Source organism: Mauremys reevesii, linkage group 8 (genome assembly GCF_016161935.1).
Source record: "Mauremys reevesii isolate NIE-2019 linkage group 8, ASM1616193v1, whole genome shotgun sequence".
Taxonomy (NCBI): domain Eukaryota; kingdom Metazoa; phylum Chordata; order Testudines; family Geoemydidae; genus Mauremys; species Mauremys reevesii.
Genome location: NC_052630.1, coordinates 11,154,789 through 11,173,702, shown reverse-complemented (window position 1 = coordinate 11,173,702; position 18,914 = coordinate 11,154,789).

The following is an 18,914-nucleotide window of genomic DNA, read 5'->3' as shown; positions in this document are numbered from 1 at the left end:
CCATAAGGAAAGGGTTCTGTCCTGTGGGAGCCAGAACCAGTCGCTTGTTGCTACAGTGGTTCCTTGGCCCTGGAGCAAGATGTGTTTCCTAGAACTTTTTGGTAGCCTCCATATGGAGAATCAGGGAGAGTGACTGTCCGCAGGAGAGAAGTCTGAGTTCAGAGCACAAACAGCTAGTGCGCTTCCCATCACTAAAAACCTGCAGAGAATTATCCTGCCATCTTGAGTACCTTCTTCCCTGATTTCTGCTCCCAAGAGGCTGAGGAGGGCTCAAAGCATTCCTTTCGACACCCCAGGCCATCACAAAACAGCTGATCAAGTACAGATGGGATTTTTTAGCACCCTAAGTGAGGAATATCACCTAATAACTCACATCATAATTAACAAGGGCTATCTAGTGCCCTCAATTCCACATATGTGACTGCCATTAACATCTGTGAGACATGTTTAGACAGCAGCACATGTCCCCAAGGGAGCGCAGCAATCTCTTTACGGGTAGCATATTACAGTCTCCGATTAGCTAATTAGAAGGACATTGTCACTGATGACAGGTCTGACATTTAATCTAATTAACTATTCTTTTCAATTATCCTTTCCAGTGCCCTAGCCCAGCATAAAGCTCCCTGGCAAACTGCAGAGAGGGCCTGGCTTAGTGCCTGCTGGTGAAAATAGAGCCACTAAACAGGCCAACCACAGCTTGCCAACAGAGGCTTGGTGAATTGCATCAAGGCGCTCACAGCAGCAATTGCCCAGTAGGCTGGATCCTCAGACTGGCGGGAGGGCTGCTTTGCCTCCACTCCCGAAGTGGGTGCATTGATGCTCTCACTAGTGATAGGGAAAATCAGCCCCCCCCCCGCCCGTTTATAGGCCCAGAATTACGAGTGCACCCTAGCCCCTGCCTCACAGGCCCAAGGCCTGTAGCAAGCCCAATTGCTGAATAAGGGCAAAGGTTTGAACTTCTGCTAAATTTGTTTATCTGTATAAGGTCACTGGAGAAGCAAGAAATCAGGGAAAGGGAAACTAGAAGAGAGGGACAAAAGGAGGGCCCATGTGTGCCAGCTCAGCGTGTGACAGCTTGTGACAATTACAGTGTGGCAAGAGCTTTCGCAACTGTAACCGCAAAGTAGGGGTCTTTAGAACAGTCAGACCACCAACTCGACTGCCAAAGACAATAACAGGGAAAACCCTAAATGGAAAAAGCAATTGATTAGATTGCTTATGATTAGCATTTTATCCCAAATAAGGCAATAACAGTGTGTAATAAGCGTGCTACGTTTTGCGGTTTTAATCTTTATAAGCTTGGTAAAAGTTGTAACAGGCAGAGCAGTTTTACCCCTTGCGTGGGGACATGCTGTCTCTCCCTGCATCAGGGCCAGCTCCAGACCCCAGCGCGCCAAGCGCGCGCTTGGGGCGGCGTCCCGCGGGAGGGCGGCAGGCGGCTCCGGTAGACCTCCCGCAGACATGCCTGCGGACGGTCCGCTGGTCCCGCGGCTCCGGTGGAGCATCCACAGGCATGCCTGCGGGAGGTCCACCGGAGCTGCAGGACCAGCGGACCCTCCGCAGGCACGTCTGCGGGAGGTCCACTGGAGCCTCGGGACCGGCGACCGCCAGAGCGCCCCCCGCGGCGTGCCGCCGTGCTTGGGGCAGCGCAAATCCTAGAGCCGCCCCTGCCCTGCATGCATGCTTGTATAAAAATAAAGGAGCCTCAGGCTGTCTGATCCAAAATCAACGGTGTGGTCAATTTTCCACAACACTAGGAATGCACAGAAGCTGCTGTAGAATCAGCTAGCAGGGTAATGGGGCTTTCAGAGACGAGAGCACCCAACAATTAGTGGAGTAAACCAGCTGGCATCAAAGCAGCTATTTAAAGGAAATCCTTAGGAGAGAAAACACTACTCATCCCTCTTATCAGGACTTTAGTCTTCCCCACTGCTAATACCCTATGCAAATACCTGCACGCTGGGCCAAATTTTGCTCAGGTCGTTGAAGCTAAATTCATTTAAGTTAGTGTAGCTGGTGGAGCGAAGCCAGGCCCTGCACTCAGCTTGATGGCATTTCTCTCTCTGTCTGTCTATAACATGATAACTTTTGAAAACTGTGACTGATCAATTCCAAAATTTCAGGGAATGTTCTAGGCACCAGTGGGCAGAACCTTATCGATTTTGGTGAAAAACAGAAAAACCTGATTGATACTGAAATCACTATTGGGTCGCTGAGGGTAGGTCTACGCTGCAATTGAAAACCCACGACTGGCCCATGCCAGGCCAGCTGAGTGGGCTTTGCGGGGCTTGGGCTGCAGGACTATTTCATTACCGTGTAGACTTCCAGGCTGGGGCTGGGGCTGGTGCCCAGGAGGTAGGACCCCGGCAGGGTGGGAAGGTGTCAGACCTCGGGCTCCTGCCTGAGCCAGGAAGCCTACACTGCAATTAAACATCCCCGCAGCCCAAGCCTCGGGAGCCCAGTCACTTGGCACGGGTCAGCTGTGGCTGTCTAATTGCAGTGTAGACATCCCCTCAGGATACGCAGTGAGGCAGTGACCTGGAGCAGGGGGAGCTGAGTCGCTCTGGATGCAGGGGTGTGGTAGTGACCTTGGGGTAGGGTTTGGGTTTAGGGTTAGGAAGAGGGTTAGTGGACCCCTCACCCCACTTTGGCCAAGCTTCTCTATCCCTCCTATCTGGGTTCCTTGCCTGCCCAGGTCCCCTCAGACAGGCAGGCTGGAGTGAGGATGAGGGGCTCAGCTGTGTGTACAGTTTGTCTCACATAAGCAATGAAGTGTGCAACCCTCTAGTTGATCTAGGGCTTTCATCAGTATAACTGAGAGCAGAATCTATCCCAGTGGCTGAGAATATTTCCCTTCTCCATAAATCTGCAAATTACTCCATTTAGTGACATTGGTTTAAAGATACTAATACTAGTACTGCATGCAACACTTTGCACCTGCTAGTCTGGCTTCACAGTCACACACACACGCACATGCATTTAAAGATACAAGAGGAAAATGGATTCCAGAGGAGTCTACCTCTGACGTAGTCCATTGACTTTACAATTGAGGCATGGGTATGTTTTTTACCCGCGTGATTGCTGCTCACCATAACTTAGCAAGAAGGATCTAACCGGACAAAGCCCACCCCGTTCCCCATCTCCACCTGTAACGTGCCCCTTTCCCTAACTACCCACTTGGTAGAAACTTGGAGAGGGGATGGCAGACATGAGGTCTGGATATGTACTCTGGAACTGGCTGGGTAGCACTGGCAGAACTGCATGTGAATAGACCACTTACGTGCTTGGTGGGGTACTTAATCGCTTTGCTAAGTGGCTCAGGTTAGCTGTACCTCTGAGCAGGATTTGACCCTAGGTGAAAATTTAACCTATTTTTAATTAAGAGGCCTGTTCTGCAAAGCTTATTCATGTGAGTGGCCCTTACTTACATGATGAGTCCCATAGACCGCAGTGGGAGTACTGAACATAGTTTACTCGCGTGAGTTGTTTCAGGATCATTCCCTAAGTGCTTAGGGCTCAGTTCTTTCTCTGCAGAGGTGGATCTGTGCTGGAGACGAGGGGAAGAGGGTCACACCTGGAGGCATTAGGACTTTGTAAGAGACTGGGACTTGACATAAATTTAACAAATATTCAAGAAGATCAGTACAGAGTTTCTTTTGTTTTTGGCATGACCCTTTAGAAGCTGCTGCAGAACTGGAGGAGAAATGTGGTTCTCTTAGGTGCTGGACTTCTAAGGGACATTGGTGACATCATGTAAATTAGAGCATTATTATTTATTATTAAATATTTATTTTTCAGTAGTGCCTAGAGGCCCCAACTTAAATCTGGGCTCCTTGTGCAAGGCGCGCGTGCACACAAACACACACACACACACACACACACAGATAGTTCCTGGCTCTGAGAACTTACAGGTGAAACAGGCAAAGGGGTGGAAGGGAAAACAGAGAGGAAATGACATAACTAAGATCACAAAGCAGGTCAGTGCCGGGAATGGAACCTAGGTCTCCTGATTCTGAATCCAGCACAATATTCACCAGAAACTAAATGAAAAGCACGAATATGTGGGCTTTTGGCATGGTATGGACTCAGAGCTAGTAGTGCTTAAACATTTTCTTGTATCCCAATGGTTAGAAAATATATTATTGAAGTCTCACTGGCTTCATCCATGTGGTTTATTTTGTTGATAGACTAAGACAGTATTTGGGTTAAGGCTAACCACCCTTTTAGATTTAATATGCAGTTAGCTGAGAGAAAGGTACGATGAATGGAATGCATATCAGGTGCTAGTCGATATGGGAGTAATGTTTATAAAAAATGGCATGAAACAGGAGCTTATTCGCTGCCAAGGGAGAAAAATATTGGGAACAGCTAATCCTTGTTTAATGCTTAAGTATGCCCAGATCATTGTACTAAGGAGTAAATGAGTCATTGGAAGTCACATGATTAAATTCCTGTGTATTATGTCAGAAATTTCAGAGAGGAGTCAGACTTACACAAACAGTAGGAAATTCAGAAGCACTGTTAATTCCCCCCTGGATATTGCACTTTAAATTCCTCCAAGTTTGCTGTCTGCTGGAGGCAGTGGCCATTTTGCATTCACTGCAGATGCAACCTGTGGCAAAGGAGACATGCAATGTGCTCTCTTACAGAGACTTTACTTGTATTCTTTCGTGTTTTGTTGTTTTCCTGTATAAAAGCCATTGGACTGAAAGTACAGGCTGTGTGTGTCAGAGAAAACAAACTGTATGAAACTCCTTTCTGTACGCTGCATGTTTAAGGAATTGTATTAGATCAGTAGAGGAAGTTGCAAACAGAGATGTGTGTGTTGTGTGTGATGGTCGGGTGTGTCAAGACAGTGTCAAGTCCACCTTTTCAGCTTTAACCTGGAATGACTTTGTTTTTACAGTTCTGAATGGTTGTTTCTGGTGTTTGACTATTGGAGGTTGGAGGTCTGAGCTTTGGATCTCAACTCTCTGACTCTGGAAAGAAGAAACATTTGAGCGAAAACGTCTGCGTTCCTCTCAGTAAATGTTAAACAATGGATGAATTTTGCAATACATAGTTCTTTTGTTTTTGCAGTCACTGCTTTCTCCTGATTTTTATTTTTTTCCTTTATGAGTTTAAATTCCAGACATTGTTCTCTTCCCTTGGGTCAGTTTAAGACAATTCTCCTTATAGCCCTAAATTATTCAGCAGCCAGGATTTTCTGTTACACTCCGAAGGAGTAGCTCCCAAATCAGAGCATTGCAAGGTATCTATTTCTTCTCTTTGAAACTGTTCCTCATGAATGATTAAATAAGACTGGTAATAACATGGAAGAGCAGTGTGTTGACACTCTACAATTGATCTGAGAAACATCTCAGGATATACATCTCAGGATTACAAGTAAGTTCTGCCAACAGCTGATGAACTGGAAAAAATATGTGTTTTCAGTTGTGCCTAACTTTCTATTGACTAACTTATTTGCATTCTCTAATTTTGTCTTGCATTTGCACCTGAGTGTGTAGTCTGTCGCTCACAAGATGTTCCTAGAAATAAAAATTTAGTTTTGGAAATTGCCATAAAGTTTTTTTTCATATTTCACACTGAAACAAGTTGGATTGGTATTGAAGAGTTAATCTAGGATGCTAAACCTCCTCTCTATATTTCAGATTCCCTATAAAATACATTCCCGTTTTTTACTCTATAAATTTATTCCCAAATAGCAAAATCAAAATTTGAAACAAAACTCTGAGGAGGCTCTTGTAGGCTTCCTTATAATCCGTATTTGCCATTTCCTGCTATTGATCAGCTCCAGGAAGCAGTTAAAATGATTCAAGCCAGGAGCACATATTTGCTGGATGAATTAGGGCCTAGAAAACATTTGTTGATGAATGTTCTCAGCTGGAGTGTTAGCTGGTTGTTTGCACATGCAGTTTTCAGGACTATGCATGCATTCCCAGTACTTTCATGTGAATTTACCTGAAAATCTGACTCCTTACTTGAACCTGCTATACTATTCCCGGGTCCAGTTCTACCACCCTGACACACATGCTGTAGTACCTTACTTCAGAAGTAGTCCCATTGATTCCAAGAAGAGAAAGGCACTATTCAATGTGAGGAAGAGTGGCAGAATTGGTCCCAGTGCATATATTTTTATATACACACTCTCACCAGTTGGTTCTGCTGGCTTTTTTAGATCTACGGTCTCACATTACAAAAATAAGATTTTTTTTGTGTGTAAACGCAGTGTACATCTGGGTCCCTCCTTTATAGCCTTTGAAGAGTTTTTTAAAGCATGTTCTCTTTGAGAGATAATTGATAACTGTTTACACATGACTAGTAACCATGGCAATGAAACACCCACAGAAGAAAGTATTAAAGCAATTAGGTACAATTACTACAATTTAGAGTGGTTAAGTACAGAGATAAATCACTTCACTTCATCTCATGTGATGTTAGGCAGCTGAAAGGAGCAAAAGCATTCATGATAAATTTTTAGATCAAGCGTGCTCAACATATGTGTGTGCGCGCGCACACACACACACACACACACACACACACACACACACACTGGATGAAATTCATTGCTATGCAGACAGCCAGGCAAGGGCCATTTAAGTCCCATTTAGCCCAAGCTTGTGTGCTAGCCCTCTGCACAGGCGTGAATTCCACAGTTTGTGAACAACATTGGTAGAGCTTTAAAGGATACAGATGGGATTATCCATTATTTATAAAACACTATTTCCCTGTCCCCCCCCGCCACTTTGGTTATTTGTAACAAACCTTTGGAAGTTTGTTAACTAAATTCTCCTTCCCCTTGACTTCATCGGTGCTCCACAGACTGCTGTTCTGTTATTGCAGTATTAGTTATTAATGAATGCTGAGTTTCATGCACTCATTATTTTTTCCTTAGAAAGAAAAGCATATTTAAGCCTTTTTTAAAAAATAAATCATTCTAACCAATGACACAGACAGTGAATATGGATGAAAGAGAAGTAGGTCGTAATTTGAAGCCAGCAATTGTAAAATGTGGTTATACCCTGAATAATGACTTTGTTAAAAAAATGGCATTATGGAGGTTCCATATTCATGTGCCTCCCCCATTTCCATATCAAATTGGCTCAGTGTGCAAGTAAAACACAACAGCCAGCCCTGCAAATTCACTCTGGGCTTTGACAGTCTGAGTGGGTGGTTTCCATCTTTCATATCTCTGACAGCCCCACGGGGTACCCAGGGTTGAGAATCATCTCATCATCATCTGCCCATAAGTGTGAATCAGTCTTGTTTCTGCCTGCTATGGATCAGCTCCGTGAAACCAACAGCATCTGGCAGCACAAGCAGTATCTTCTCTAGGCCTCCACAGGCCTTGCTGTCTCCATACAGGTAACAATAGGCACCAATCCCCAAGTTTTCAGACCATTCCCTGTAGCATCCAGCCCCTTCTCCATGGAACTCTCATAGAATTACCAGGTCTGCTTTTCCCAAAGGAACAGTGCCCACCAGCCTGTAAGATTCAACTCAGATCCAGCACTTTGCTTAACACCATAGCACTTAGACATATCTATAGTGAAAACTAGAGTAAGTTTATTATTGAAGATTAGAGACTCAAGTGATAGTGAGTAAGATCACTGGAAATAAATGGTTACATATAAAACAAAGTCAGAACACACTTTCTAGAGACTAAACTTCATTAAGAAGTTACTCTCTTGTCTAAAGTTTCTCTCACCCAAAGTTCTCTTCAGCACTTTCAGCCCAGCCTGGTTGAGATCCCTTTTTCATGAAGCAAAAGTGCAGGCCGTTTATTCCATCAGTGAAGGGTGCCGAAGCATCCCCCTTGTATCCCAAATATAGTGGAACAAACCTTTGATGTATATCTCCAGATAGGATCCTTCCCTCTTGCCTCTCCTCCCTGCGGCTGTTTTTCTCTTCCAGTTAGATTTTTTTTCTCTGAAGTCCTCACAATCCTTCATTTGCTTTCAGTTCAGACTGGTGATAGGTGACCCATTGTGAATGAGACAATTCTCAGTTTACATGTAAACAGACAGATGAAGACACATATCTTGTCTGACAGAAAACCTGTTTGTCACTTTTGCTGGTGATCAGCTGCCACACCCAGACTTTAAGAACATGTTTTCAGTATATACCTAACTCCTTACATAATAGCTGTACATATGTTTCACAATAATATTGAGGACCAGTGTGACATCAGCTTTCATTTGAGACCTCACATGATTTTCTCCGGTAAATCATAATGTACATACCAGAATCAGGAGATTCCTGTAACTTCTCTGCACCCCCTTGCCACTTGGCATTAAGACATTCTTGGATCACAATATCATCACCAGTGATAACAATTCTGCAGACCTTTATATGCCCTTGGTTAAACCTGAGAACCCCATTTGCTTTCAGTGGGTTTGCACAAGTGTTACTGAGGGCATCGTCTGAATGCAATTAGGTTGCAGAGGAGAAACAGAGTGTTGTTTTTTTAAATCATCTAATAAACGCACAAAATCAGATAGTAAATGTATAGGAGATGGGCAGATCCCACTGAATGATTTGTGGGTACTAACCAGGGGGTAGGGAAACAGAAAATAGCTACAGAAAAAGGCTGCACAAATAAATATATTGCAAATAGACTAATACTATAAAAGGCACAAATACTGGGTCCTTTGTGTCAGCGGCGGGGATTGACATTAGCAAAGATCGTGCTGAGAGTTCTGGCTGAATCTTCCATGCGCTGCAAGCTCCCTAGTTGGATCTCCCAAACTTCAGTGCTCTCCGACTCATTTTACTCCCCATCCTCCTTTAGCTTCTGATTCATTCCAAAGATCTTTGGTGACCTTTCCCAGCAAATGGTTCCTTTCTGAAGAGGAGGGCAGTAGTTGCTAGAACAAATTGGAAACAAAAGCAGTGCTCCATATTCCAAAGGCTTTGGGAGAAGTTTTGGTTCTGGTGTCACTGGTACAAATGGGACTGTATGTTTTTACTAATCCTCTTGCTCTGGAAGAAAAGGCTGTAAGGTCTCAGGAGCATATGCTAAGCCCCATAGCAGCTAGATACGTCGCTGTGTGTTTTTTTCACACTGCACTAGGTAGAACACAGAATTAGCTGCAGTGTCTCACTCCCACACCTTCTCCATGCAATGTAGAGCATAACAACCCTCCCCTTTACTCCCACAGCAACTATAATTCAGTTAAATGACATATCGGCTTTCCATAAAATTAACAGGACAAAATGTACAAAGTGAATCAGGAAAGCCCAGCAGATAGCACAGCTCCGGATATCGGGATAGTATCCTTTGCTGAGTGTCTGTCACCATATCCAAGAACACTTCTGTTCTCAGTAGCCTCCAGGCTTATTAGGGTTGGGAGAGTGCCAATTTCAATAAAGTTTAGTTTCGCAAAAGTTTTATGGACACTCACTAAGATTAGTGTTCCTGGGGAGCAAGAGGATCAGTGAGGATTTCTAAGAGGGAGGTGTTCAGAATTAAAAAGGGCAGAGGGAAAACAGATTAGTTTCTTTTTTTACCTTGTCCCACAGCATGGGATCAGATGAACTCTTGGAATTAACATAAAAAAGTTAGTGACGAATAAAAGAAAATACTTCTTTCTGCAATGCACTGATAGAGTTAGTCTGAAATCGGTTCCCGCATTGCTAAAAGGGCTGGATAATTTCATGATCACTAGGAATATTTGTATTAAAACAAGCTAAGATAAAACTCATACTGGAAGGGCCAACCCTGACACCTGAAAGTGTTCAAAAAGAATCCACCCTTCTCCAGTTCCCCACAAATACACTGTAGGTAAGCGCATTACATTATTAATTTTGCCTATTCTTTGTCAAGCATCAGTAGTTGCACGCTGTTAGAGATAGGCTGCTCCAACTCCAAGTAACTCTTTGTTTCTATATTTGTTCTTTCTTTCTGCTTAAAAAATGACTGTTCTCAAATAATTGTATTTTCCTGCTAGAGATCTGGCAAGCTTTGAACGATTTAGAATGCTGATCTGCCTTAGCCTGTACCCAGGCAAGGACAACCTTGCAGGTAAGTTGGCAATGCCAGTCCTAAACAGCTTAATGTTATAATCCACTGGGATCATCTGGTTTTGCCAAAGAGACACTGAAATCATTGGCTAGTTCTTCAAAGGTCTATAGCGATTCTTGATGTGCAGTCACTGTAGCAGGTCAACAAAAAGAAAATCACCAAAGAAGTCTAGAACAGATGTCAAAATTGACTTCTGAAATATTTTATTTCAAGACACAATTCCAAACTGAGTAAAATAACACAGCCCACAGTGCCCTGAGACATACACTTACCCACAAAACAATTTCCCTTTTACGTAAGTGGTGGGAAATGAAAACTATCTGGAACACTGGGTGCTGTAGGAAAAATAAGATACTATATCTCCCTTTGTCAGGACAAAGTCCTAGCTTTACACCCTCGTTCTCTACTATCTAGTCTAAAGAGCCTTAGGAGACAAGGTCACAGTTACTGATTTGGCTCATCTTATAGGTGAGAGAAAATGATCCTTGTGCACCAATATAGACGCTCAATCAGACAATTTGCTGAGGAAGCTCTTAAAATAGGCAGACTTAATACAAGCAACAGTTTTTCTATGATTGTCCTTAATTATACTGTCAATTGTGTTTCATTTCTCAGACACGTTGTTTCTTTTCCCCTTGTTTCTTTTCGGAACTCTTGACACTATGGAAGCAGATTGCTATTGATCTGATGCATTAGCATTGCTCCTAAGACCTCTTTTATTAATTACTTCGTATACCAGTCTTCGTATACTAGACTACGATCCAACTGGCACAAAAGAACAACCTCATTCTGACCCTTTGCTTCTTTACATGTTTAATAGCATTTTTCAAATATCATTTTGGCAGATCATGAAGAACCATCCAGCTTCTTTCCATTGTTTGTGTACGAGGGCTGAGTATGTTAAAGAATTACATACGTTACTGACTCTGGTGGCTTGGAGTGGATCTTCACTGTCAGCATCAGAGGGAGGCCACTCCGCCTCGCTGTGCCACCTAGTGGCCGACAGCTGATCAGCATGGGATTAGCATGGTAAATCAATAAAGAGTCTATGGCCCTGTCAGCCTTTAGCCCAGCCCCGTGACTGGGACCTACAACCACCACAGTCAGGCTCAAGCACTCTGGGCAGGAAAGAGCAACAGCAGTCTATGGCCCAGCCCTCTGGTTGGGGCAGACGGCAAACAAACACAGGCCGTCTGGCCTCAGGTGGGTATACTGCCACCCCTGGGGTGGGTTGGCAGCAGCAAGGGTAGAGGATCTGGGGTCCCACCCTACTCCACCAGGTCCCAGCACAAGACCTCTTCCACTTGGTTCCCTAAGAACTCAGTTTGATTTCAGTCCCTTCACTCAAGTTCCTTTATCTAGCATATAGCAAAGCTATGCTCGAGTTGTTCAGATTCAAGGGTAGGGATCAGCATAGGATATACCTCACATCCAGAGTTACACAGCAAAACTTTTTTCCTTATATACATTTAGATCAACACTAATAACTCATGCATTCTTAACTACACATTGCATTATACACTTCCAGATTGGCGTGGTTAATCTGTAGGAACAAAAGGATGAAGTTTAATAAAGACAAATTCAAAGTGCTCCACTTAGGAAGGAACAATCAGTTTCACACATACAGAATGAGAAGAGACTGTCTAGGAAGGAGTACGGCAGAAAGGAATCTAGGAGTTATATTGGACCAAAAGCTAAATAAGTGTCAACAGTGTGATGCTGTTGCAAAAAAAGCAAACATGATTCTGGGATGCATTAACAGGTATGTTGTGAGCAAAACACGAGAAGTCATTCTTCTGCTCTACTTTGCTCAGGTTAGGCCTCAACTGGAGTATTGTGTCCAGTTCTGGGCACCGCATTTCAAGAAAGATGTGGAGAAATTGGAGAAGGTCCAGAGAAGAGCAACAAGAATGATTAAAGGTGCAAAGAACATGACCTATCAAGGAAGGCTGAAAGAATTGGGTTTGTTTAATTTGGAAAAGAGAAGACTGAGAGGAGACATAATAGCAGTTTTCAGGTATCTAAAAGGGTGTCATAAGGAGGAGGGAGAAAACTTGTTCACCTTAGCCTCTAAGGATAGAACAAGAAGCAATGGGCTTAAACTGCAGCAAGGGAGGTTTAGGTTGGACATTAGGAAAAAGTTCCTAACTGTCAGGGTGGTTAAACACTGGAATAAATTGCCTAGGGAGGTTGTGAAATCTCCATCTCTGAAAATATTTAAGAGTAGGTTAGATAAATGTCTATCCGGGATGGTCTAGACAGTATTTGGTCCTGCCATGAGGGCAGGGGACTGGACTTGATGACCTCTCGAGGTCCCTTCTAGTCCTAGAATCCCCTTACCCTAGCTAGTACAGCTATCCTGTCTGATCCATTTATCTTCCCAATCATGCATACTAAAAAATAAGGCAAATTCCTTATGTCCAGGCCTACACTCTCCTCAGCATTTGCTATTGGTTAGCCTAGATGGCTCCCTGCCTAGTATGCTGGCTTCTGTCGGTTGCATTTTTAGGCACCTATTTCTCCCTATGCATTGTACGGACAGCCTGGTGTCTAGCCAAGGGTTTGTGGAGTCTAGTGATTTTGAAGGCATTTAAAAATTAGGTGCAGCAACACTCAGCATTGCAATGCCTAAGAGTCCCTGGCTGAAGAGCCTAATTCCAAGCCCACTGAAGTCAAGGGGAGCCTTTCCATTGACTTAAATGGGCTTTGGATCATGCCCAAAAGAGGAAGAAATAAAGTGTAGATAATTTCACTAAGTCACAGACATCCTGGTATCAACAAGCCTCCTGATAGCTTCTCAGGAATACAGATTAGCATGCTTAACATCATCTAACACTGATCAAACAAACCATAAACAGCTATTTCGGACAGACAGAGGATTGTTCATTATGTCTTCTGACTTTTCTTTTTACTACGCATTTAGATGCCTAGGGTGAACTATTGGCCCCATGGAAGACAATGGAAGTTTTGTCATTGACTTCAAAAGGATCAGAATTTAATTCCAGAATTCTGTCTTGAATTTTTTCAGCAGACCAAATGATATTACCCTAGGAGTGGCACACAGGAATGTGGGTAAGTCATTGTCTTTCATTCCTGCCCTTAACATGGTCCAGAGTTTCACAGCCCATCATCTGACTGGGGTCACGATCCATTGACTCCAACGGCTATAGGGACTGCCGAATCGCTGAGAATTGGGATCATGGTATGAGCATACTTGGTGTGCTGTACACTTTACTAGACGAAGTTTGAATAACCGCCATACAGACTGGAAAAATACTATGGACTGGCAGAGACCTCTAGAGGCAGCAAAACCTGTTACTGCATGAAAGATCCAGCTTCAGGTCCTGATTTCAACCTGAATTCCACAGTCAGGTGGGAGCTGGGATTACCACAGAGAATGTGCCTTCAGTCCCAGTGGGTAGTGGACCACCTCTCCTCAACCAGTTGTGACTCTCTCTAGCTGTCTGAAGAAACAGCACTGAGGGATTTCAGTGGGAACTGCCTCCAGTATTCCACAATGAAGGCTGCCATCAGTCAGGGCAGAAATATGGGGCATAATTGAGGGATCTTCCTTCTGCCTTCCTTCCCCAGCTCATGAAAAGGGACTCTTAGATACAGGAGAATGCATTCTCCTACGTTGGTGCTTATGTGTCACTTAAGCATTAACACAGGTGTCCCAGAGACAGGAATGTGGCCCCTACAGAGCAGATGGGAAAAGAGATGCCTTAATCTGTTTTCTCAAATGTCATTACTTTCAGTTATAATTTATGCCCCTGTCTGCACAAACCCATCAGGAACTGAAGCAAGATAAGACAAGTAGATCTTTAACATTCTTTATGTTCTATTTTCTGCTGCTAGGAGACAATTTCGAGGGTGAGGCAGCAATTATTTGCACGTAGTTCTCCCTTCCCTAATGCAATCAATGTAGATTTCAGGGGTCAAATTCTAAGGGCTGCGTTTCTGAGATTCACTGTTGCTGGCTGTTTTAGTGAGAAAACAGAACAAAATATTTGTAAGGGTTTGCACCAGCCTTCTGCTAACCTGTCCATAGTGGTACTTACTGCAGTGTCCCTTCAGTCTCATAAGAGGGGAAACAGCAGATGTTTTAGGAATATGTTTGTGTTTGCTACAAAAATGCAAATAAGTATCCATTAAATATTCTACATTATTTGTAACATTACTCAGCGGTAAATAATTTGTAGCCATTCTTCAATACAGACGTATGGTGAGAGAGGTCCCACTTCAATGGAAGGAGGACCAGAATGACAGCTGGGACCAGAAGACAGATGGAAACAATATATATATAACAATATATATCCACTCACAGAAGGGTAACAATTCTCTTTTAATTGCATGTAGGTGTAGGTGGACAATTCATACTGTATCATTTATGTGAGGACTCTAACCTCCACTTCTCTTTTGTGAGACGTTTAAGATATTCTCAAATGTATTTGTTGTTCAGAATTATTTGCCAAATATGTTGAATCACCAATTCTTGATCTGTGGCTTGTTCATGACCACTTCACTATCCAGAACTCAATACTCAAAATTCCAGCCAGGCTGGATAGTTGTAATTGGGTATCTAGATCACATGGTATTGTTTCTTTTCCTAGATTGGATAAGAATCAGTTTAACGGTGTATATGCAAGCGTTCGTTAATTCAAACTTTACTTTCTGGCTATTGTCCACTATACCATGAATATTCCTGTTAGTGAAACTGTTTGCTATAATGTTGGTGGAAATGAGGTAGGAACAGAGCCATAGCAAAATCCATTTTAATTCAACCAATTTGATCTTTTATACAATGGGATTTACTTGAGATCATGCAACATGTACATTGTTGAGATAATTGTGCATATATTCTAGATTCCTGAGACACCTTTAGGCAGAGTGCCAGATCCTGAGCTGGTATAAATCAGCTTAGCTTCATCAGCTGAGGATCTGGCCCATATTTGTCTGGTTTTTTTAAGTGTGTGACTTTACTGAGTTCTGTAGGCCAAATTTCATGCTGACTTCCACCATATGCAACTCCATTCAGTTCAGTAGGGCTTCACAGAGTGTAAGGCAGTGCAGAATGGAAACTAGCTTGATAAAGTAATTATGTTTCTTTTGCTATTGACTCTTATAAAAACATACTTATGACAACAGATGAATTGCCAGTAGTTCTGGCTATCATCTCACCCAGACCTCTAGGGCTTAATATGTGTTTAGTTTGAGTCCTCAGGGATGCCTGTTCTGGATTGTTTAGTTACTCACGTTAAGGCTTGTGTTTTTGGGTGGAGTTATTTGATTTATTAAAAATGTGTAATAAAATAGTAAGACAGATGCTTCCATAAATTATGTATCTCTTGAACAGATCAAACATTCAGTTATTTGAGGTATTTTGAAGGCATCATGCATCAAAGAAATGTTACAGTAATCTGATAATGCAAATGGTTTTAGTTATGTTTGTATGCTGTGCTTTTCATAGTAGTTGGATTGCTTTATGGGAAATCTACCAGTCCTATGCTGTCTCTTTAGCTTTCTCACTTGTGTTGTTCTGTTCATTAGGAGTATAGATCAGTTGCCTTGATGTTGAGGAGGAGAATCCTTGACCATAATGCAATCATCTGACTGGCCAGTTTCTGGGTAATTTTGTAGCTGTAGCCTTTTTCTTCTGCCGGAACTCCAGCAAATGTTACACCTACCAGACTTCTGAAGAGAGTCCACGAGCCAAACAGTGTAGCTTGATGGTGTAAATACAGAAAAAAAAAATCCATCCTTGATAACTCACCCAGCTTCTTCTCTATTCTTTGTGCACCTTGTACAAATTGGTATTTACTTGACCTGTAGTTTGGAATTCAGTAGCTACAGCTGGAATTGTATGACTTGTAGTCAGTTGGGAGTATGTGCAGCTTAACTGGTTACAAGTTATGTGGTTCAGTTTCTGACCACAGAGCAGTTTTTATGCCGTGGTTTCATGTTCACACCAAGTACTCTCCCTTGCTGAGTTGTTAGGAGAACATTCTGGACAACTCTGTCACATTCCCTCTGCAGCAACTGTCTGTGCAAAGGACTATGGGTATGTTTTCAGACCCTTTTCTCCTCTTTTCATGCACGGCTCCCTGTTCCTCCACAGAAATCAGCGTTGTATTGCTCTTGTGCTCTGTCATAACCTACATGGAGTCCATAATCATCTTCTCCTTACTTTTTTTCTTATTCCATCATAGATTATAAGAGATTCTGAAATTTTTGTGCATAGTAGGTTCATCTTTGAAGCTGCTAAACAATGTTCCATCACTTAGGGGAAGAGTTAAAAGATATTGTGCGGCTGGAGCTTCAGACTGTAGTACAATGTGGGAATGAGAACAAGCATCGTTAGTCAGCTCTGTTTAGGATTGAGAGCCGTTTAGCTCCTGAGTCTTAATCCTGACTTCTATTGTAACTCAGAGGGGAAGTCATTTAATCTCCCTTTGACTCATGTTCCTCATCTGTAAAATGAGTAGGAATATTTACCTGCCTCAAAAGCAGTGGGTGAAGGTTAATCAATTAATGATTATACCAAGTTGTAAAGCTATATAAGTGCTATGTATTACTATCACATGTCCGAAGTTAAATTTCTTATACTACTTTCTCACTTGTTCTGTGAAGGAAAATAATTCACAACAAACTCTCATTTTAAATATATGGGGCCGCCAGCTGATGTAAATCAACACTGCAGCATCAAAAGTGTAGCTCCGTTGATTTCAGTGGAACTATGCTACTTTGCACCCGCGGAGGATCTGGCTTGTATTCAATACACTTTTATGGCAATCATAGACCTGATCCAAAGCCAGTCAAAGTTAATAGGAGCCTTTCCATGGACTTAAGTTGACTTTGGATCAGGCTCTAAACGAATGAGCACCTCATCCTATTAAAATTAGCGATTTCTTTTTAGTCTCTTGCATGCAGAGTTAAAATGCTGCTTTCACTATTATGCACCTTGTTCACTATGCATCTGTGAAACTCCAGTAATGTAGCTTCCCCCTACCCATTTGTTTAATATTGCATTGTGGCGCTATTTTTCTTGCACCTTTGATGCTGTGTTCTAATGTTTTGCTCAATGACTAGAGTGGACTGGTAGAAGCACATATTTTCAGCGTGCATCATTGAAAGTAAAATACATTTCAGTATGTTTCTTGAGGTTTTGTCTCAAAGGAGTAAGGAGAGTGAGGGAGCCCTTTCAGTCAGCAGTGGGCTGATAATGAGATTGTAATTGACCTTTTCAAGCTCATCAGTCTCCTTCCATGAATAAGAGAACTTCAGTAGAGTTGGTCACCATGGGCATGATTTTCAGAGTATCTAATTTAGTGACTTAGTAGCACAAGTTGCAGTGACTCTCAATGGGACTTTGCTTTTGAAAATCCCACTTTATATGATTAAGGGTAAAATTTCATTTGAGTATGGGGAAATCTGCATAGATAACACGCTGACCCTAGTAAGGTATAGGGTATGTCAACACTTTGAGCTGGGGGCATGATTCCCAGCTCGCGGCGACATTCTTGCGCTAGATCTGATTGAGCTAGTGCACTAAAAATAGACTTTATCCATGGCAGCACAAATGGCATGAGAGCTAGCTGCCCCGAGTATGTGTCTTTCCCTTCTAGCTGCTCCTGCTGCCCTGGCTACATGCTATTTTTAGTGTACTAGCTCAATCAGACCTAGCCTGGGTATGTCTCCTCCAACTGGGAATCACCCTCCCTCCCCCAGCTCCAAGTGGAGACATATCAGTAATGCACATCCCCACTACTCCTGCAATGATGAGTCTATGTCCCTAAGCAAGGCTTTATAAATTCTTTAGATAGTGCTAGAATTAAATTCATTCCAGAGTCCATGGTGGTAGAGGCCACCAGTGGTGGAAAGTCTGCTATGGGGGAGTAGCTAGCCAGACAAAGATGCTGCAGCCTCTTATCTGCCAGGGTCCCATAGAAGTGGCTAGAAAAGTGGGTGGTGCTAGCCATTGAGGGGGTATGACCAAGGTAATCAGGAGATATACTGATCCAGGGGCCTGCCTGGCACAGAAGGGAATAATTTACACCAGGGTGAGTTACTCTGGCCCTGTGCCTCTGTTTTCATGTTTATAGCACAAGCTCAACCTGTATTTGCATTTTGTCCTCCTGCCAAACACTATGCAAATAATTTTAGTGTTTTACCCCCCCTTAATCACAGAAGTCTTTTCCTGGTCGGCACTGTGCTTCTTTATAGGCTGCAATCTAATGATTATTGTCTTATCAGCCAATAAATCTTAACATATTCAAATTAGGTGCTGTTCACGGTTACGCTTTTCTGGAAGATGTTTAAAGCAAACAAACTGTCTAAATACCAACCCTTGCAGTCTCCATTATTACAACTTCCTACTTCGTCTTTTCTCTTTCAGTAGTTCCCTGTACAACAATGAACCAATTTTATTTGCATAAGACATTCCAGCTTGTATTGCATTAAATATTATACTATTTGATAGGTAACATGCAATGATATCATGACAAATCTTGAAGGCCTAACATAGATAAAAGTCCAATTGACTTCAGTGGGAGTTTTGCTTGAGAAAGAATTTGAAGATTCAGCCCACAGAGAGAAGTAGTAGTTAAAGGTTTTACCTAAAAGGTCTATATACAAGGAGGACAACTAGGACTGAGAACATTCAGTCTTAATTTTGTTACATTTCCAGAATTTTGAGAGACTTGATTTCTTGTTTTTAATATTTCGGATTTGCCCCTGGAAAATATATACTGCAGTGAGAAATTAATAAGGGAAAAGTTTAATTTCAAAGGCCAATTTATGGCTGCCTTCCCATACAGTGCACTGAACTGAGGCTACCTGGAGTCTTTTCTAACCAGGAGAGCAACACTACAGCTCTTTACAGGTATCGCAA